Below are 23,761 nucleotides of genomic sequence, written 5' to 3'. Positions count from 1 at the left end.
GCGTCCCTGGGGATCTCAGGCACAGAGGGAGACGCCGCTGCAGCAGGCAGTATGGCCGAGGCTGCTGCCCTGCTCGCAGCGTGTCTCTTCCTGCAGGCGGAGGGATCCGTTCTAGCCGAACTACTGTTCGGCCAGGCGGCATCCCCAGCATCTGTATTGACATGATTACATCCTGTTCTCAGCACTCCTATGGATGTGCAAAGTAGGGCACGTCCCAGGGGTGCTGTTGGAAGAGGTGCGCGCGTTACCATGCCTGCCTCTTGTACCCCCCGAGGGCGTGGCACTCGGCTGGCTCGCCGCGGGGCGGAACATAGTTAGTTTGAACTCCCTGAGGCAAATCGGCCGCAGGGGATTCAGTTACCCTCCAATCAAATGGCACCAGGTGGCGCAAGGTCATTGGGCACTCTGGCCATTTAAGGAGAACCTGTCCTGAAAACCGTTGCCCGTTATAAGCCTCTGTGAGTAGTGTGCTTGGGTGCGTTCTCTGTGTGGGTTTATATTAATTCGGTTTGTCATTACCATAGCGACCTGGTCTGATACCTGAAGCTCCGAAGCTCCTCAGGAGGGCTGGCTGCCTCCCTGGATGAGGAACTGGCTGTGTTTGTAGAAGGAGACCAAAAAAAACAGAACGGTAAGTACTGACCAAATGTAACAGTATAATATACAGCTAGTTCTTAAATTGCACAGTGCTAAAGAATTCAAGTTATGTCATCTCATCTGACTGTATTGCTGTTTACACTGTGCCAAACAAGAAATAAAGGTTATTCCTGGGGCCAAGCTAATTATGGCTATGGAAGTAAAGTGATGCAGTTTGTTGGCAATGAAGGTTGTGGGTTTTCACAAGGAACAAACGTGGCTAAGTGACATTTAACTTTTGTCTTCTGTTAAAAGCTGCCTAGACATGAAGCTAGTAATACACTACTAATGATACTTGATGGAGCTAGGCCTAACAAAGTATCTCCTACTTTATTTTCATGGTTTTTAACCTCCCTAGCGGTAATCCCTAGTGTGACTCGGGGTGGCTTTTACATGCAAAAAGCGGTAATCCCGAGTCACACTCGGGGTAATTTAAGAGCTCCCCTTACCTTTGCCCCGCGCTCCGGCGATCAGATGGTCCTGCTGTGAAGCCGGGTCGCCGGTCCGTTGGGGGGCGTAGCCGGGCGGGAAATTTAAAAGCAGATTACTGACTAATCTGCTTTTAAACACCACCCGGGTCCCAGCCACGCCGCTGCTCGCATCAGCAGTGGGATGCGAAGCACAATGCAGGACTTCTGCATTGTGCTTCATATCTCACTGCAGATGCGAGCAGCAATAGCAGATTCCGGGGGTGACCACCAATTTGCTATTGCTGCTCGCCTCTGCAGTGGGATGTGAAGCACAATGCAGAAGTCCTGCGATGTGCTTTGCATCTCTCTGGAGATGCAAAGCAGCTCCAGCGTCTGTGTGAGGCAGACAGGAAATCCCTACTCACATCACCTGGGAGCATGAGTCATCTTCCGGGTGATGTGAGTGGTGATGTATTGGGGGGTGTGTCCGGGAGGGAAATTTAAAAGCAGATTACAATGTAATCTGCTTTTAAATGGTTTTTACAGTACAAAAAGACCACACAACATGAAATAAAAAAAAAGTACATTTTTAATTTTATATTTTTTTTAAGATTACATTGTTGTCCATTATTTCATTTTTTTTTAAATTATTATTTATAATTATGTATTATATTATAATTTATGATTACAATATAATAAATAAATATATTTATCATACCTGGGAGTAAATCCTAAGAATTACAGGCCCACAATATAATTAAAAATTTCTATGCAAAAAAAATAGGATCACTTTTTCATCAAAAAACTGACAGAATTAGAACGCTAGGGGGGTTAAGGAATGTTCACCATATCTAAAATGGAGAAATACTTACATTCATATACAGAACTTGTGTCCTGTGGAGGAGCTGCTGGCAAGGGTGCTCCAGTAGCTGTAGATAAAAAATGAACACCATAAGTAAAAGTGGGTGGGCAGGAATAAACTAGATTTTTAAGGTTAGTTAAGGTGAATAGATTAATGCAGAACTTCTAAATGGTACTTTTTGCCTACGTCCAAAAATTCTGAGCAAACATTTGTCAGTACAACTATGAACAACTAAACAACTCATGTCTATTTTTCTTCATGTTAGCCAACAACCTAGAAAGAACCTTCATTTGATGCATGATTAATGACTGGAAGCTACATGAAATCCTGCTAGATTTTTCTTTGTATTTGTAACCAAAAATGGTGAAAGTAGTGTGAGAATGTGTTGAATTGCAACATATGTTACAAAAGTTGATTCTAAGGTTAGCTTACAGGCAATCTCCAAGGCCTCGGCCACCTCCTCTCCTTCATTGGAGGACTCTGGCTGCAGATGTTGGGCAGCAGGCTCCTCCTCCGGAGATGGCTCCTCCTGCCCTGGGGATGGCACATCCTTTTCTCTGACTGCCTCCTCCTCCCCTGGGGATGCCTCCTCCTCCCCTGGGGATGTCTCATCCTCCTCCACATTCTGGGGGACGGCCAGTCGCCTGTGTAGCCACTGAATGATTTGCAGCCGCCAGTGTAATGGAGAGTTGGCTGTAATAACAAAAACAAATATCCTAAATTAAATAGGGTAGTAAATTATAGGAAGTGAAAAACAAACAGTTCTAGGCTAAACAATACTACTGTACACAAACAACAAACAGTCTAAAACACCACTGACAAAATGCAAAACTTACCAGACAGGATGCGGTCCCCCACTTCGCGCACCAAATCCGCTCTTCTCTGCTTCAGGTCACTCCAAACGTGTTGGATCTGTGCCACAGTTGGCCGCGTACCTGCAGGGGTCCACAGCCTGTCTGCCAGCCTCTCCGCGATTTTGCGCTTTATAAAAATGGACCTCTTCTGGTCATATTTCCGCCGAATCATTGCCTAAAGAAAAAGAGAAACAAAATGTGAGTTATTTTGACAACAACCAAACACCTCTTAAAAACAAAAAAAATAGATCACAGATTGATACATTTTCTGTTGCAGATTGACAGAGTTTGGTTACAATTGTAAACTGTTTGTTATTATTGTGTGTAGATATATATGGGTATACTATTACTTTTACTAAGAAGTTTCCAGTTGCCACCTTGTTAAATCCTAGTTAAATCATTGTAAAAACAATAATTGTGCTCCTAGATGTAAACTCTGTTTATCCGGTTTTAGTGAAGCATTAGTAAGTGCCAGACATACATACCGTATTTTTCGCCGTATAAGACGCTCGGTCTACCCCGGGCACGTTTGGCTCCTGACCTCCCACTGCTGCCACCCTACTGACTCCCAGCCATGCTACCACGTTGCTGGCTCAGCCGCTGCCTCACGGGCAAGCTGCCACCCTCCTCACCTGATGATGATGAAGCCCCTTCTTCACTTGGCTCCCAAGTGCGATCGGCTTCATCATCTTTGAGTAGTGTCTGCATGTCACTGATGTCCTCCTCAACAGTCTCTGGGTCAGGAGCCTGACTGCTCGCAACCACCACTCTCATCATCACTACTTGCCAGCCTAGCGGAGGAAGCCGGGGATGTCGCCTCCAGATCTTGGCTGGGCAGTAGCTGCTTACTGTCCTCTACTAGCTCGTCCTCGCTGTATAGTGGAGCTGAGCCCACATAAAATAATTCTTCTATGGCTAAGGGAACAGCAAAAGACAGACGCTGGTTGAGGACAGGTGAGGGCACAGGGCCTGCTCCCGGGCCATGCCAACTAAGGGTTGGGTCTGACAAACCCACCGACTGTTGGCTGGGGTGTCTGATGTCACTTGGGATGAAGTGGATGACCGAGTTAACCAATCAAGAACCGCTGGGTAGTTGGTAAACACACTACCGCTAGATGACACCGGGAATTTAGGACTCTCGCTGCGACTCCTGCTGAGACACCCCCTTTTTCTGCTGTGACCTCTGCCTGCGCCAGAAACATTTAGGCCTCTGCCACTCCTCTGTGCTTGGCCTGGCACTTCTCTGTATGACATACTTTTAGCTGAACTAAAAAAATTAAAAGCAAATTAAAACACAACTAAAAGCGACAAATATATTTTTCTTTTTGTACAGAAATAGGCCACTGAACGCTTTTACCACAAATAACTGCAACAGTGAACTGACAAATAACTGCAACAGTGAAGTGCGTATATATTTTTCTTTTTGTACTGAAAAAGGCCATTAAACGCTTTCACCACATATAACTGCAGAAGTGAAATGCATAAATATTTTTCTTTTTCCACAGATATAAGCCACTAAAGGCTTTTCAACATAGCACTTGCACCCCAATAACAAGAACAAACTGCTGGAATGACAGAGCTGTATAATATCTATTTGAATCCCCAAATAATCTTTCCCTGCACTTGTAAATCGCTTTTCTAGAACTGTCCCTAGTGCCTACTGACGTCTCTCCCTGCACTAAGATGCTGTGAAATGTATCTTCCCTATCCTTTCCCTGCACTCATAAATCATTTTTTCAGTTTTTTTTTCACTATGAGGTTTTTCCTATCACTCTCCCTAGCGCCTGCACACGTCTTGCCCTGCACTCAGAAAGCTGTAAAAAGTCTTAATCCAAGATGGCTGAGGCTATTTATAGGGCTGTGACATCACAGGTATGTGACATCACATACTGGTGTCAAACAATGACACCAGTAAAGAATAGCGTACCACTATCCTAACGCGAACCTTAAGGGAGTAAGGGACACCCAGGCACATCACACCAGGGACTATCTTCAAAAGTTAGTGGAGGATGTTCTAGAAGATTTTGAAATTAAAAAGGAACAGATTCTATCTATTGTGACAGATAAAGCTTCTAATATGTTGATTCTTGTTCTGCAAGCATTGGGGAAAGGGAAAGCGAAGAGAATAGTTACATTTTGGATGACATTGTTGAAGAAGCATCAAAGTGTACTACTATTCAACATATGCATTGTGCTGTTCATACTGTGCAACTTGTAATAAGAGATGGAATTAAAGATGGTCAAGCAGCTACTCTAATTGACAAATTGGGGCAAGTAACTGTTGCAACCAGGGTCCCTCAAACGGTTTCCATTTTGAAAAGACGTGCAGGAAAAGGAGCCATTTTAGATCAAACAACATGCTGGGGAAGCACTTTTTTGATGGTAAAGCGTTTGCTTGAACTAAAAGACTTTCTTGAAGAACTGGACAATGAAAATGTTTTATTATCTGAAAGCCAGTGGACAGAAGTAAAAGCACTGGAAAACCTATTTTCCAACCCCTTCACTGTCACCCAGAGTTTGCAATCTAAAGATTTACCACCATCAATTCTTCTTGAAATGGAAGAGCTTGATTTATTGACAGGAGGGTTAATAGCTGATGGCATTGTATCTTCAGTGAAGAAAAGAGAGAATCTCTTACTGGATAATCAAATCTTGTTAGCTGCTATTTATGTTGATCCAATGAGCTGAATTTTGTTGAGCGATGACCAGAATGATACTGCAAAAAAGGCCATCTATGATGTAGCAGTTCGCATAAAGGGATTACTACCTGAAACACCTCCACTGGATGAAGCTATAAGCACTGGTAACTCAGGATCATCCTCTTCAAATGATGAATTAGACTTTGATTCCTACTTGGACAAAATGGAACTTTCAACAATAAAGCAACTTAGCAAATGCGTAAAAAATAAACAACCAGAAAATGTCAAAATAAAGACATTCCAGCAGGAGTTTTTTATAGAATAAAAGAAGTAGAAAAGAATGATTGCTCATGGAAACTGACTGGAGTAGAGGTCAGCAAACTCTGGCCTTTAGGCCAGATAACGCCTAGCCGGTAGTTTGTTCTGGCCTAACGCCCCCTGGCCGATCTGGCCTAATGCCAGCCGGCAACTCCTGGCTCCGGAGCCATGGGTTGCCGGCCGGAGTTAGGCTGGAACAAACTACCTGAGCTGGAGCCGCCGGAGCTCCGGAGCTGCTGCTCTTGAGGCTTCTGTTGCTGTGGCTCCCTGAAGGGAATTCCCTCTCCTATGCAAAGCATACGAAGGAGAGGGAATGTTCCCTATTTACCCCGGCGGCAGAAGTGTTAACGCCGGCCGCGATAAATAGGGAACATTGTATCCCCTCTGTATGCATTGCGGAGGAGAGGGAATTCCCTTCGGGCGCGTTCCTGGTGGGGCGGAGCCATTAGAGCGGCACTCGAGAGAGAGTCTGGCCTAGTGTGGTCCTTGCTTCCCCTGAAATAGCCTAGTGGCCAAAAAAGTTTGGTGACCCCTGCTGTGGAAGAAGCCTTCTTTGTTTATCTCGAAATTATTAGTGATGTGGCTAGAACCGTAACTCCAATGCCACCCATCCAAGTCAGTGTTTAAAGACTATTTTCAGTTCTAAAAATAATCAAGTCAGATTTAAGAGCTTCTATGAAAGAGGATCTGGCAGAAGCAATTCTCTTTCTTAGAACAACACTACATTGAGTTAGTTTTGGATTGTATGTAACAGCTATTCTACTCTACAACTATATTCCAAGTTTAATATATAAACTGTTTTAGGTTTTCCAGCCTTTGTTTTTGTTCATGTAGGTAAGATTTGTTTTTGTTTTAAAACTACCAAAGAATGTGGTTCATATTTTAAAACTGGTAAAGTTCCTGTTCCTGATTTTTATGCATGCTATGCTACTACTTTATAGCCACTTGATAAAAACAATAAAAAAAACCTTATTGTTTTCATTATTTTGTCTTTTGTTTAAACTGGCCAATATAATAGAGAGTCAGCTTCCTAGCCAGTAGTTCTGTGGTTAAATGGCATGTATGTAGCCTTCCTTTAATCAACGTGGAAAATACATTGGCGAATTACAGGGTTTCTCATTTTATCTTCACACTTTTGCATTCACAAAGAAAAAATTTTCACCCTCGTCAAAAAATTATTTTGTATTCAAACTTCACACTTTTGTAACCAAACTTTGCAAATAAATTTAAACCCCCTAATTATTCATAAAACAATATATTTAATATAAAATTAAATACAACACAATATTTTTACCATAAAAGAAAAAAATTAAATTTTTACTCAACTTCTGGTTCCGGCGCCCGATGTAAAGAGTAGTGTGAGATGCGGCTCCGGCTCTGTCTAGTTCCTCCGCACCTCTGACTTCTCCTCCCGGGGCACCGATGGATCGCTTTATCCTCAAAACGCAGTCAGCAGACTGCGCGGAAGGCAGCACAAGCCAAGATGGCCAACGCCATATCAGACCACGAGGCTTAAGCACACAGTCCAGGTAGGCTTGACAGCCCTGCTCATCTCGGCCCCTCTATTGATTACAAGCAGCTTGCCTTAGAGATGTCTCAGCACCTTCAACCAGCACTGCTTTTAAATATTAAAGAAGCTTTGGTAGTACATTTACAGCCCATTACAGAGTAGGTACAGAATCATGGGGCAGACATACAAGCTATGCAGCAGCGTATTGGTGACCTGGAAGATGACCTGCTCAGCACATGTACTAAACAACAGCAACTGCGGGAACAATGCCAGCAGCTGCAAGATAAGATGATAGATATGGAGGACAGGGACCGCTGTAGTAACCTGAAAATTGTTGGGTTCCCTGAGTCATATAAAGCCCCAAATCTCCATAAAATCTGCTCCAACACACTTCCTAAAGGGATTGAAACACCCTATGAAAATAGAAAGGGCACATAGGCTAGGTCCTCTCCAGCGCAATAAAGTACTACCTCGGCCAATCATTTTCAAATATAACTTCAATGATAAGCTCCAAATTTTAAGGGCATATCAGGGATTTGATTACTTCACTATAGAGGAACACAGAGTCATGGTATTTTCTGATTACTCAGTTGAAAATACCAAAAAACGCAGGGCCTTTTCCCCGATCTGCAAACAGCTCATCGACAAAAATTTCTGCTTCGCACTTATGTATCCTGTGGTGCTTAAAATATTTATTCCAGAACAGGAAGCCAAGATATTTACAGATCCCCTGGCAGCTGCAGAGATTGTGAAAGCCTTGTCTCACCCCACACCCTCCTCCAACCCGGTTGCTACACCACCCAGGCAACAATCTGCTCAATCATCAAGACCCAGGTCCCCAAGATCTTAAGTGCACATCGCCTTTGCCTTACCTACCTGCTGGGAATTTCCACATGTAATTTGCAAGGAGCTCATGTTTCATTAGTTAAGCATATGTTGTCCACTAGATGGAGCTGGTGGTCTCTTTTCTTTTCTTTGCTCACGCTACATATGTGTGAATTTTTCCTCTTCAATGCAATGCATGGAGATGGCAAAAACAGAAGGTTGAAAATTCATCTGTGCCTGGTTCTGTTTTATGTCGTTTATGCTGTTTTTGTACCCCACATTGGGAAAAAAGGAAGTTGCTTAACCCCCCTAGCTGTATTCCCGAGTGTGACTCGGGGTGGGAAAAATTGCCAAAAGCGGTAACCCCGAGTCACACTCGGGGTACCTTTGGGGGACCCCCTTACCTTATCCCCACGCTCCAGCCGCGATCTCACGATCCCGCTGTGATGGCAGGGCGCTTCTCCGTCGGGGGGCGTGGCCGGGCGGGAAATTTAAAAGCAGATTACTGAGTAATCTGCTTTTAAATACCGTCTAGGTCCCCACCACCCCGATGCACGCATCTGCAGTTAGATGCGATGCACCATGCAGGATTTCTGCTTGGTGCATCCCATCTAACTGCAGATGCAATCACCAATAGTAAATCCAGAGGGTGATGCCAGCGGAGATTTCCCGCTGGCAGCACCCCCTGAATCTACTCCTGCTGCTGTCCTGCTCGCATCTCCTGGAGGCTGATCTCCGGGTGATGCGAGCAAGAGAGTGAGCAGCAGGGACATCCCCCTACTTCCCCTACCGCATCACCCGGAGATCAGCCTCCGGGAGATGCGAGCAGGGGAATAAGCAGGGCGGGGACATCCCCACCGCATCACCCGGCAAGATGTGTGACATGCGGTGAAGTGATGGATTCTGGATACTATGTAATCTGCTTTTAAATTTTTTTTTTACAGTAAAAACACATCAAAACATAAAATAAAAGTAAAAGTACACATTGTAGTGCACCAAGCATCATTGCCCAGTGCCCTGATTTACATTTTGCCCACTATTAGCCCTGACCTTGATCTGACCTTTTGATGACTTTTTGATCACTTCCTGAATGTATCATTTCATCACTTTGTCTTTGACCTTTATTGTTCCTGACGTATTGCTGGAGACCACATGGCATCCAAAAGGCATCTCGCCGGCGCAAGCGCTGTTTTGGAGGAATTCGAACGCAGCGATAGCGATTTGGAGTCCTTTGTGGAATCGAGCAATAATGGAAATTTGTCATCGGACAGCGAAAGTGAACTGAGCGACGATTCTGGACCTGAGGTCAGTGCTGTGCGCACATGGTGTCCTATTGACCTTGATGCGGACCAGGCAGCACTGCCAAGATTTCCATTCACCGGCGCACCTGGAATGAAAATTGAGGCTGTATGCGACAACCCCCTGGCATACCTGAAGTTGTTTTTGACTGATGAAGTTATTGAAAAATTTGTTGCGGAGACAAACAGGTAAGCCGCTCTTGTGTTTGCTAACTTGGATGCTGCTCTGTCTTTGCTAACTTTTTGAAATTTTCTGCTAATTTTTTTTCCCAAGATGTGTACTGCTCTGTGCTAACTTTTTATATGTTTTTATGCCAACATGTATGCTGCTCTGTGTTTGCTAACTTTTTAAAATTTTTTGCTAATTTTTTTTTTTTTGCCAACATGTGTGCTGCTTTGTGCTAACTTTTTAAATTTTGTTATGCCAACGTGTATGCTGCTCTGTGTTTGCTAACTTTTTGAAATTTTTTTTTTTAATTTTTTTTTCATGCAAACATTATAAACAAAAATTTCTACGCAAAAAAAATAGGATCACTTTTTGCATCAAAAAATGACAGAATTAGAACGCTAGGAGGGTTAATAGTATTAAATTATCGGACAACTATGTTGTTAGCTGTTTGTTCTGCTTCTGGGTATGCCTACTACATTAATGTCAACGGATGCCTCATTGCTGCATCTATCCTGATTCTACATCTGCAGATTTCCTCATGTATGGAAGAAATCCTTTACCCTGTGCCGCTGCTTGGTTAGGACAACGACACGGGACTGCTCCTATACTTAATTCCAGTAATTATAGTTCTCCTACCCCATCAACCCCCATGATGAAAATTGTATCCTGGAATGTTAAAGGACTGAGATCCCCCAACAAGCGCACCACTATTCTACGCTATTTAAAAAAATTGCAAACGGATGTAGCAATTCTTCAGGAGACCCACCTCTCAGCTTCCCACTTTCATTTAATGGCTAGAGATTGGGTGGGAGAGGTGTGGAGGGCTTCAGCCCCAGGCTGCAAAGCTGGAGTGCTCATTCTTTTACACAAGAAGCTTCAACACTCAAAATCCTGTGATGTTTCTGAAGGCAGATGGGCATCCATGACGGTCCAATTCCAAGCCCACGCACTAACTTTCCTAGCGGTTTATGGTCTTAATTCGGATAATCAGCAGTTCTATATATAACCTGCTACAGTGCAAACCCTTCCCAAAGTGCCTTTAATTGTAGCTGGTGACTTCAATGCAGTAACCAGTTCTATGGAAGATAGGATCGCACCGTCACCCAAGCAGGGCCATACGTCCGCCAATGATAAAGTGTTTCTCTACTTAATTATAGAGACGGGTCTGACAGATTCCTAGAGGCATCTTCACCCCTTGGTAAAGGACTTTACGCATATATCACAGGTTCATTCAACCATGTCCAGATTGGATACTATTTTGCTTTCTGATGATTTACTGTTTAAGATTGATTCTGTTATTATCCATCCCCTTGTGATCTCGGATCATGCACCAGTCTCTGTGACTCTGACAAATGGTTTTCTGCACAAAACCAATTTTATATAGCGGTTTCCTGCCTATTTGGCCAAAGATGAAAAATTTCAACACCAGCTACAGTACTGGTGGCATGATTACGACTACCACAATGCGATACATAAAAACAATCCTCACCTGTATTGGGAAACAACCAAAGTAGTTATCCGTGGTTAAATAATGGCATATGTTACCTCAACTAAAAAGAAACCTTGTGCAGATATTGTGCCGCTTGCTCTACCTCTAGACAGGCCAACTTGGTATATAAATCCTCACATTCCTTATCTGATAAGGAATCCTGGATGCAAAAGAAAAAGTCTTGTGACTTCTGGATTGGTCAGTACAGTGCCACCCTTCGCTCTTAACGTGAGGTGGATTTTTTTCGATATGGCAATAAATCTGGGAAATTGCTGGCTAATCTTGCTAAAGGCTTTATAGCCCCCCCCCCTGAATTGCAGCTATAAGGGACAGGTACCAGGTGGTTCATAAATCGCCCAAGGATATAGCCACTATTTTTTCATCTTATAATGAGGTTTTTTATACCTCTCAAAACACAAATTCTGCTCAAGGGCAAGCTTTTTTCCACAGTTAACTGAGGAGGCACTGAGCTATTTGAATGGGTCTATAACAGAAGAAGAAGTGCTAAGGGCTATCAAGAGCTCATGTAATTTTAAGGCGCCTGGTCCAGATTGTTTGCCATCTGAGTTTTACAAAATCTTGATCAATGAGGTCACGCCATCATTGACATCACTATATAACCCCATGTAATCTCACGCCTCCTATCTAGACTCTGGACGTCTAGCGTTTTTTAAAGTTCTTTCAAAACAGTATAAGAATCCATTAGATCCTGGCTCCTATCGTCCTATTTCTTTGTTGAATAAAGATGTTATACTATTCTCCAAGATCCTAGTGGACCACTTAGCTAGTATCCTTGCCTGATTGGTCAGTCCTGCACAGGCGGGATTTATTCTAGGAAAATCCACCACATATAATATTCGAAAGGTGCCTATGGTTTTGGAACAGGCTAGGTTGGATAGATCTTCTCCGGTGTCATCAGCTCCCTTGGCTTTAGATGCTGAGAAAGCTTTTGACAGTGTGGAATGGCCCTGGTTGCACATGGTTTTGGAGAAATTTGGATTAAAGGCCATATTGCTAATTCATTTAAATTCATGTATTCAAGTCCAAGAGCCCAAGTACATGTAGCAGGAGTGTCTTCGCCAGTGTTTCCGCTGGGCAGGGGGATAAGACAGGGTTGCCCGTTGTCTCCTCTGTTTTTCAATCTGGCCATTAAACCTCTAGCTAGATCTTTTCGGGATCTAAAAATATATGAGGGAATGGAGATAAGGAGTAAACACTTTAGTCTTGCCATGTTTGCAGATGATATTATGCTTTTTTTCAATGACCTGGTTAGAGATCTGTCTAAAATCATCCAACACATCACATGTTTTGGGGTGTTCTCAGGATTTAAAATTAACTATATGAAAAGTGAATTACTGGGCCTCTCCCCGGCCCCTTCTAAGGAATTGTTAGCTTGTGGAGGGACATCTAAATCCTATCTCATATATTTGGGAATTAAAATATCACGCTCTACTCCAGATATGTACAACCTGAATTATGCCCCACTCATACCTAAAATTCTAGAGGAGCTAAAGTGGTGGAAGACTCTAACTTTATCATTGATGGGTCGATGTCAGGTTATCAAGCATGATTTTTTGTTACGTCATGCTAATGTCCAAAAACTCCACTCGGCTTTCACCCCATTTATTTGGCAGGGTAAATAGAACTTAGGTGCGGGCCTTCCTGGTTTAGGAAAGTACAACCTAGCCTGTATGTTGACATATAAGGACTGGTGGCATAATACTAGCCATTATACAATGACAAATTTAGAGTCTTTATTAGTGCAGCCCTACTCCCTCTTGGGTCTCTTAATAACCCCATTTTCACTTGTCTCTCGCGAATTCAAAAGTAACCTTTTGTTGCCAGACACGATGGCTTGGAGGGAAATAAAAAAGTAATATTGGTGCCATACTGGACCCACTACTGCTACCCTTTTGCCCTCTACACCATGCTTTCCTCAGGGCCTTGTTTTCAAAGCATTTGAAATGTGGGATGATAGAGGTCTTAGATGTCTGGGACAAATGTTAGATGATTCCAATAGGCCTCTTCCATTCGACACGCTTAGACTCATGTGCGCACTACCGTCACATGACTTTATATATTATTTACAGGTTAAAACCACCTTCTTTGGGTCTCCTGCCCTTTCCTCTACTTTATCGTTGCCACCAATTGTCACACTTCTCTTGGGTGAAGCATCTGCTAAACACTCCATATCTCCATATAACCATATAGCTTTATCCTAGTTTAGTGGAGAGTACTGCTACCACCCCTGTATTACCATCCTTTGTACTGAAATGGGCTTACTTTTTGGATCTCTCCCACTCGGATGCCCTGGATCTTTAGGAGACTAGTTGGGTGTGTGTCTGCAAGATAATGATCAGCGAACAATGGAGGGAGGTTCATTTTAAAACTGTCTATAGAGCATAATATGCCTTTGACATACCTGTCAAACCCAGTGCATTTGCCTCTAGACTTACTGCATGTCCTAAATGCGCCTACAATAAAGCTCCTTTGGAGCACACTTTTTGGAACTTCCCTGTTATTTTCCGCTTTTGGAAAAAAGTTTTTCATTTTATGCACGTAGTTACAGGGCAGGCTAGACAGATACGACCACATTTGACCCTCTTTCATTATGCTTCCACACTGACACCCCTCACTGGAACGCAAACACGACCTTCAGTTTCTGAATTTGAGCATCTTTGCCTTTTAGCGGCTAAGAAATATATACTGAAACAATGGATAGAACCCCTTCCCCCACCACATTGCAATTTTTACAATACCTCCAGGCTATAATGATCCTTAATAAAACCGAGGCCACTCAGCATAGTGATACCCATCCACAATAGTTCTTTAATACTTGGATGAAATATTTACGACACACTTTATAACCCACCCAACTCATTGAGGTTATTGAGCTTTTTCGACATACGGTTTGGTATGACACCAGGAACCTCCACCCATCTTAACACCTCTCTGATTATATGTAGTTAGTTAAGTATTGGGGATTTAAGGCTGGATAATTGTTTGTAGATACTGTATTTATATCCTATCTTTGTAATCTGTAGGTATTTTGCAAAGATGTATTGGAATGAGGCGTCCTACTACTCCTGATATTTCTGGAGTAATTGATTGAAGTAACTGATTCATGTACATTACCCATCTGTTATGTCTTGTTATTGGTTATATACTGTTAATTTTGTTGATCTGACTTTTTTGTTTGGAAAATTGGAAAATGGTGAAAGGGCAGAAGAAGCATATGTTTGATACAATGCTGCTTACTGTATATGCCTATTTGTATTTTTCTTACTGCCAATAAAGAAATATTTAAAAAAAAGTTTTTTTCAAGAAACATTAAATAAAAAATTGTAACAGTTTATTAAATGATTTATTAATCATTAATGCTTTCTCCTCTTAGGTATTTAGGCAAAAAGCTTAACATTTTTGTATAATAATTTTAGCAATCCTGCTCACTTATTGTTAAAAATACACTATTGATGCTTTCTAATAAAGCACTCAAATTAATTAGCCTATTTCTTCCTACTACTTCTTTCCATTTACAGGAACAGGAATAAGAAATGAAGAGTATGGTGGTAAAAATAAGAGTTGGTGTCCCTTACATTTAACTAAGCTCTTTACCTGGCTAGTTTTTTTAAAGAGGACATTATCCATAATTAGGATGGAATGCTGAACACTCCTAACTAGAAACATATAAAACCTCACAAATAAAATTGAGGAATGCTTCTTGATTAAGCAAAACTCCAGGTAGATGTAAAGTACCCAAACTAATGCAGTCAATGTATGCTTTGAAGTTTCTGTTAGAAACTAATATTATAAGTGATAGTCAGCATGGCTTCAAGAAAGACCTAAGTTGTCAAACAAATTTACTCTCCTTTTATGAGGAAGTAAGTAGACAGGTAGACAGTGGTGTAGCAGTGATATGATATAGTATTGATTGATATAGTATACTTGGACTTCGCTAAAGCATTTGACACCATACCCCACAGACGGTTAATATGCAAGTTAGGGTCAATAGGTTTAGAAAAGTCAATCTGTAAATGGATGGAGAACTGGTTTAAAGACCGCATCCAGATAGTTGTTATTAGTGTTAATGGTGTAATATAAGGTTATTAGTGGTGTACCCCAGGGTTCAGTGTTGGGACCTTTACTGTTTAACATCTTTATATATGATATAGAGTTTGGGATTAAAAGTAGCATTTCTGTGTTCAGATAACACCCAACTATCTAATTGAATACTCTACAAGCACACCTGGATGTACTGTTTGATTGGGCAGCCAAGTGGCAAATGACATTTAGTATAGATAAATGTAAAGTTATGCACTTGGGTGCTAACAACATGCATGCTTCATACTGTCTTCGGGAAATACATTTGGGGGAGTCAGAAATGGAAAAGGATCTGGGGGTTATGATAGATCATAGACTTAGTAACAACATGCAATGCCAAGCTGCAATATCTAAAGCTAGCAAAGTACTTTCTTGTAATAAAAGAGGAATAGACTGCAGAGATTGAGACATAATCCTGCCTCTGTACAAAGCATTAGTCAGACCACATCTGGAATATGCAGTGCGGTTTTGGGCAGCAGTTCACAAAAAGGACATTATGGAATTGGAGAGAGTGCAGAGAAGGGCAACTAAACTAATAAAAGTAATGGAGGAGCTCAGCTATGAGGAGAGAATAGCTGATCTGAACTTATTCTCCCTTGAGAATAGACGTTTAAGGGGGGATGTAATCACCCTGTATAAATATATAAATGGTCCATACAGAGAACTCTCTTCCCAATTACTGACTTTGAGATCATTGCAAAGAACAAGAGGGCACTCTTTGCGTCTGGAGGAAAAGAAGTTTAAACTCCAGATAAGGAAGGAATTCTTCACTGTAGGGTCTGTGAAAATGTGGAATCAGCTCCCTCAGTAAGTAGTTTCAGCAACCACTATAGATTGCTTTATGAAAAAGCTGGATGCTTTTATAGAAGCACAGAATATAACTGGGTATTAAGGATTTAAAGTAAAGATAACAGAGACTGTTGATCCAGGAAACATCTGATTCCCACATGGAATCAGGAAGGATTTTTCCCCTGTTTAATTAAATTGTACCAGGGTTTTTTTGCCTTCCTCTGGACCCACTATGTCTTATGGAGTTTTATATCTGGCATATGTTTATTTCCCTAGTGGCTGAATTTGATGGACTTATGTCTTTTTTTTCAACCTAACCTACTATGTAACTATGTAATTCCAAATTTGGCAAAAAATTGATCCTTCATTTCCCTGAGGCTTATTCCGCAATCTTTGGACATTAACTTGTGTACCTCCTCCTTATGGGCTTGATTCAACTTTGAATTTTTCAGACCTCCTCTTGGTAATTTTTCCACTCTACTGGAAGATTCATAGGTTTTATTAATTTTGGTTATGGTTGTACGATTACAACCCAAAACCATTGCTATCTGGGAGGAATCACTTCCATTCAGATAACTGTCTACCACTCTTTGATGTTCTGCATTACTTAATTCTCTGGCCATAAGGGTAGGTGCAATACTAAATATAAAGCTAATAACTTTGAATTTATATAAAGTAAAAAACATATTAATTGACAAATCATCAATTTATTTTCATTATATTTTAATATTGTTTCTTGAAAAAAAGTTTTATGGTAAAAACATTGTGTTATATTTAATTTTGTACTACATTTCTTGATTTATGAATGATTAGGGGGTCTAAATTTTTTGTGATGTTTGTTTGCAAAAGTGTGAAGCTAAAATGAGAAACCCTGTAAATACAGAGGATCTGAAGTCTGAGAGTTGGGGGTACCAGAAACTAGGAAACTGATTAGGAAAGTCGGAGTTGAAGGACTGATCTACTGACTCCACAGCCTTAGTGCTTAGGGCAGAGAGGGAGGGGAATGAATTGCAATGTCAATCCTCACAAAATGGACTATTAAGGAAATGTGTGAAGGGATTATTTTAAAGAGTCAAAAAAATCATTACATTTTGGGAAAGAATTATTAATCTCTGTTCTTTTCTTTTTACACTGAGCTGTGATTATTTTGTATGTAGCATGTTTCTCTAGCAACAAATGTTAGTATTCCTTTTAGTTTTTTTTTTTATAAAATGATTGCATGATACAAGAGGGTGAGCTTGGATCAAATGGGCATCATCAGTCAGATGTGCCTGAGCAGAATGGTATTTAAATAGATAAACAGACTCAACATTTTTACCACCAAAAAATGTTGGTACCAGAACTATTGAAGCATCACCAAACAGTATGGTCACAGTTCAAGGAAACCTTAGAAACCTCTTGAGGAACCCTGGTGTTTCACAGAACCCTGGTTGAGAATGGCTGATCTAGTAAGAAAAAAAAAATCATACATGTGATGATTCAGCCTGGTCTTTCTCCATGTTTACTTTCTGGTGAGGTCCTTCCTCAGGTGCCTCTATTACTGCTACCAGACATTAAACACTGTTAGCCATCTTCTGTGGACCAGTTTGGACCAGAATAAGATGCACGCAGAAGGGCACACTGTTGGATGTGTGGATAACTTAACACCTTTTTAGGTATAAAATGGAAATGTATTTTGTTCACTGGTTTTATAAATGTTTCTAGGAAAATGGTTGGTAAAAGCTGACAAACAAAAAAATGCAATATTAGCATAATAATATATAATATTCGTTTAAAAACTTTTTTAACTAATGTATTTTTTGCAGTCTGTTTACTAATTTACCAGCTTTACTCAGTTAGTTGCTTTGGTCAATGTGCTTCTGTTAGTGTGAGGTAGGTTGAGAACTGAGGTAGCCAGGCCATGCTTGTATGTAAACAAAGACTATGATTGGCTGTCATAGCAATCACATAATTATGAACCATGCTGACTGGTTCCTAATCCCAGTATCTGACAGAACGACCATCCCATACAGTGGTAAAGGTAGCAGCTGCAGGTTCTGCCAGACATTTCTTTTTGGGCCTTATGCTGAGAGACTTCAGGTAAATATATTAAGGTGAGAAGAGACTACTGCCAGGAAAGTTAGATTCACTGCAGTGTCTAAAGATCTGTGCATATACCTATTGCAATTTGTGGTCAAATGCTAAGGGTCACAGGTACAAACATGCAGTATCTGCACATGTATGCATGCACTCATGTGTGTATGCTAGAGCATGCATGCACACCCAGCACTGACATTGTTCCCAATTGCCCTATTTAAACCCCATAAAAAGCTAGAAATTTTGCAGTGAGGTTGTTATTTCTTTTTTTAACATTTTGATTTTTATTGAGGTTTACATTCTAACAATTACAAAATAAAACTGCACATAATAAAGTTCAACAAAGTCACACTAGTCAAACAAAGTCAACCAAGCACATTTGGTTTAAACGTACATAAAAGCAGATACATAGTAAGCAAACAATAATAGCTTATAGTATACACTTAAGAGGTAGGAACTGTGGTTGTGGGGGGAGGGTCCAGGTGGCACCTGTATTCTGTAGTGTCTAAGAACTCCTGTCGATAAAACCATGGGGCTGTTAAAGTGCCCTTTATGTGGGCTGTGAGGTCTTCCATGTGGGGTTATCAATTTCTGTGATTTGACATTCTATCCAGTTTTCATCCAGTGTGTTACTGTCCCCAATCCGCAAACCAGCTTTCTGCACAGATCGTGTCTGAACCTCTTCAGCACCTCAGCAATGTCAACATTATTTCCAGATCATTCACTGTGTCCAGACCCACCACAGGCACTGGTGCCACCCCTCCCTCTGCCATGCCCTGTCACTGACTCCAGTGCAAGGGAAGCCTTAAACTTGGCCTCCGCCAGGTACATGACAATACATTACATGTGAAAATTGTCTCTGGTTCTGGCAGATTTGGTATGCAGGTACCTAGAGATTTGCTTTAATGCAGGAAGGACATCTTTTATTTTCTTTCTGGTACTACATGCTCTAACACAGTAATGGCAGATTACTACAAAGAAACTAGAAAAGAACCACTTCTTCGAGTTTTGTTCAAAAAATAAATGAATAAATAAATAATGAGGCAAGATACACTATGCAAGTTTTGTTTAATTTAGGTCAGAACAGATTTAGATTAATGCACATGGGGTGAATTTAGTTTTAAAAAGTTTTAAAAGGTTTAAAGCCAAATATGAATTGATAAAATGAAGGACCAATGCAATCTCCAATGAAAATAATGAACTTTGGTAGATTTACAGTAGAAAATATTTCCTACATCAAAAAACACATTTGGACTGATCAAATAAAAAAGTTTTTCACAGACACAAATTGAGAAGTTATTGGAAAAAAGTTATGTGAAAACTGATTTTAGTTTATAAAGGGCCAACACGACCATTCCACCATTGTCTCACTTAAAACAGGCTACTTGTTACTATAAATAAACTCAATGCTTAATTCCAAGATCTGAAATATTGTTTAAAATCTTGCTTTAATGATCAAATGGGGAGCAATATTCAAATGGGAAACTTTGCCTTTAGAATGTTCATGTAATAAATAACAGTCGCTGCTGCTCTCTCCTCCATCAATGCCCACAATGTCACTTCTTTTTTAATAATGTAAAAATGTTGTTTACCAAGGAATTAAAATTAGATTGATATGCTTTGCACCTTATGAGAAATATATACTTTAAAGTCATGTGCTGATAGTGCAGCTTTTGTTAGTTGGAAAAAAGGTCAAATCAGGTATAATACACACATCACAGCTCATCTGCCCAGCTAAGAAGAAAGCAAAGTAAGTTCACTACTCTCCATGGTAGCTGTATTTTATGTTGAATTGTTTGTTATTACATAGTTACTCATTAATTGTCCAATGAACACGCTCGCACCAAAAAGGTTGACCAGAGAACCAAAAATAAGTATGCCCACTGCATAGTTGCACATTGTAGCTAGTATGTATACAATACAAGTTTGGCTGTATAGAATTAGAAATTCTTTGTATATTCCACAGATTGATAAAAGACTACTACAACAAACACAGATTACTGCGTATTTTAGTACAGGTATAATAAGAGCTGATGCCCAATTTTGCAGATCAACCAAAACATAGAAAAAACAGGCATTGGACAACTGGACAGTAATATTTGCCTATTGGAAATCTCAACATTTTGGCTATCCAGCAATAAATAAAGTAGCCACATGGTGTCACTCTACATTAATTTTTTCTTCATTTGTTCTTGGTAACATCAAACATTTGTATATATGAATAATTACAATTTTATAGATCCCCTGTACACAGGCCACAAAGTCTGGTAAGTAGAATTAAATGAGAAAAATAACAGAAAATAGTAAATTAACATTCAATTACAATGTGTCTCCCAACTTCTTAGTGTTGATTTATACTATAGTAATCCTACCTGATTTCCCCCTTGTCAATTCCCACTATTTCACAGTACAGTTAGTGTAAATAGCAGCCAATGTTCATTGTTCAGTCATATCTTGTTCAGAGGGAGCTGTTCATATCAGTAAAAAACCCTTCAAGAATCTTTCCAACCTCATAAGGGACGTTTTTAATACTGTAGCAACCAATACTATTATCCCTTTGTTGTAAGTATTTTGCCTTTTTGTTAAAGTACCATATAAGAAAATCCCCAACACCAGGCAACCCTATAAATAGAACAATAAAACAATGTAATTTTCTGACTTGGGGGTCTCAGCCACCTGGCATGTGCATGTTGTGCATAGCAAAACATGAACACAAAAGAATTATCAGTACTTTTTAAAAAAATCTATACAGTACATAAATATATTTGCAGTGAACTACACTACACACACTGGTGTACTAAAAGGTTCTGGATCCCTACCTAAGGATTTTTGTTGGAGGAAAAGTGTACTTAATATTTGAAGTTGACCTATTCCTGGGTTTATTCATCAAGAACCAAACTACTGATGGTTACATGGAGTTTTCCTGTGTGGGATGTCTGGTTCCCCGCTGTGTATTGTAGCTCCTGTTGAGGGCCAACAGATGGGAATCCGAAAAGCTGGCAATGCAGGTACCTCAAACATTTGTAACCGATAGATGCTGAGACTTGGTAGACGTCAAAGTTTATGAATATAGCAATCTTCAAGAGTAACCACACAATTAGACAAAAGTATTCAGAGTCTCATTTTTGAAGATCTACCACTAGGGAATTTTGGCCTAAAAAAAATAACCAGATTTTCTAGTACTTGCCAAATTTGAATTGCATTGGGCTATGATTGGTATACAATTAAATTATAACCATTTTCATTTTTGTGTTATATTTATACATGGAATACATGTACAAAGCTACTGCCTTCATCAAGAATCATACATCTAGAGCTCATTTCATTGTTTAGTAACATGCAACAGTAGTTGAAGTCTAGTGACAATGAGCGTTGACACCATCTTTGGGTGAGCTTCGAACTGTCCTTTCATCTAGCTAGGAACTATAATGGAGTAGCAATGATGAAACAGGGTGACCTGACATTGACAGCACTACCTACATGTTCCCGTATGTGAGCTCCACATCTTCATCAAAGCAACTGTTCGATATACATTACAATTCAGACTGACCCCAACCGGTACCATAAATATTGGTAAGAACATATTTTATTCCTTTTATAAGGAAATTTATCTTGACACATAAAACAAACCACATAAAAGAATGTGGTGAATTATATTAACCAGTATACATGTTGAAATACTCTACATTACAAATATACCTAAGATACATAACTGAATTTTTTTTATAGTAAGCATTTGAAATTCATTTATCCTATTTGTGATAGACACACATTTTTTATTTAGGAAAACTTGTCATCACTTAATTTCACTTACCATTTGTTATATAAAAATTGAAATGTAACATTTGTAAAAGTCTGTCTTAAAAATATACTATAAAATTACTGTTCCAAAAAAAGAAAAAATAATAATAAGAATACAACACAGTAACTGCTAAACAATCCATTTTGCCATTTGCTGTTAAAATTTACTTTTTCATGTTAATTTGCAGCTGTGACTTCATGAAAAATAAAAAACAGAAAATTCTAATATCACTTCCATGGATATATATTTCTCATAATACTAAACAAAACATGGATCACAATTCATGTTTTGTTTAGTATTATGTGAAATATTTAGGGCACACAGTTATTCTCAGCATGCACATCGAAAGCAAACTGCACTCACCAGATATGTTGTGACTACTAACTAATATGGCAGGTCATACTTCTCTTTAGAATTCCATGTTCATCATATCACACAATTTCTCCATATACTATAAAATGTATTGAGTCTTCTGCATTCATCACCATAAAATAATCCTAATACAGAAGACACAGATATAGTTTTAATAAAATAGCGAAACAAAAATAAAAGTGCACTACCGTGACACAATGTTGACATCCAGCACACTTTGCAATCCTATTTTTGGAAGGGTCCCTATAACCATTGTACTTTTCAATGATCAGCATTTGGACTTTGCAGCAATGTCATTCATTTTACATGTTTTGCCCACATAGATTTCTCAAAAAATGCTCAGTAGAGGAACAAGGTAATCCTGATGCCTAGTTCATCAACCTAAAGAGGAACTAAACCAAAAACAAGAAAATCACACTTACCTTTAATCCTGTAGGTCACTTGATTGCGCTGGACTTTCCCACAATTCCCTACTTTACTGAGCCTGGTGCCGCCATCTTAAGTCTTCACTGCCATCTTCTTTCTCGGTCTTCTTGGCACGTCACCCGATCTCATACTGTGCAGGGGCAGTGCACTTAAAAAAATAAAACATTAAATAAAAGTGTTGTCAACCCTTTTATGTAAAGTTAAAATGTTGAGTTTAGGTACGCTTCAAGTTTTTTTTTATTATTTAGTAATAGAGAAAGTAAGTCCAGTGGTTCAGTCCGGTGGCAGGAATAAGCATTCCTATTGGCTCCCATTAGCTGGCACCTTTCCACCTGCACCTCAGCGCTGGTTTAAAAAAAAAAATCGATGTTTGCAGATTTGATAGGCAGCAAAGTGCTACCTGCACCACTAACTGCCACCCCATTCTTTCTCTATTGGGCTGCCACGGGTAGAAATCTCACCTTAGGCAATGGGTTAGCAGCGAGAAGAAATGGTAACTACACTACAACCTCAATCCCAATCGGAACAAAGCCTAACATTATAGATGCATTTTCCCTCATTCACAATTTAAAATTAAAATATAATTTTACCCCCTACAAATTGCCCACCAAGTAGAACACAAAATTTGCTTTAGAAAAACTTGGTAAGAGTGCTTACCAAAAATAACATTATGAATATATTACTTACAGAAGTACTTATCTGTCAGGGAAGGGTCACTAAACATGTGTTCACATAAAGAAATGATTGTTTGTTAATTAGCACTTCAAAATGCTTTTTAATCTTGCTTCAAGTAGCAAGGTCACCGACTTTAGATCAAAAACGATATGAAGTATGTACTTGACATCTTTAGCCAGGACTAATTATTAATACTTGAGTTCCTGTCCTCTTTCTAGTGTATAAATGACAACCCCAAAATAACAGTGACAAACCACATTTACTTATTTTAAAGTAAAATACACAGAACATTTTCTAAAATCTAGTTGCAATGTTAGGTAAAAGCAGTGCATAACTTTAACACACACTGCAAATTATAAACATGGTATTCATATTTGTGAAATAGTCCTAATCATACACTTTAAAATGTACAGAACTAGAAAATTGCTTGATTATATTTGTTAATTATAAGGATAAATGCATTCTGTCCAGGTGTGTTCTTGTCACATGACCATCAGCACCTTATTTCTC

The sequence above is a fragment of the Pyxicephalus adspersus genome, chromosome 9 (assembly GCF_032062135.1).
Source record: "Pyxicephalus adspersus chromosome 9, UCB_Pads_2.0, whole genome shotgun sequence".
NCBI lineage: Eukaryota > Metazoa > Chordata > Amphibia > Anura > Pyxicephalidae > Pyxicephalus > Pyxicephalus adspersus.
The sequence above is the reverse complement of the archived record's forward strand: the minus strand, read 5'-3'. Positions refer to the sequence as shown.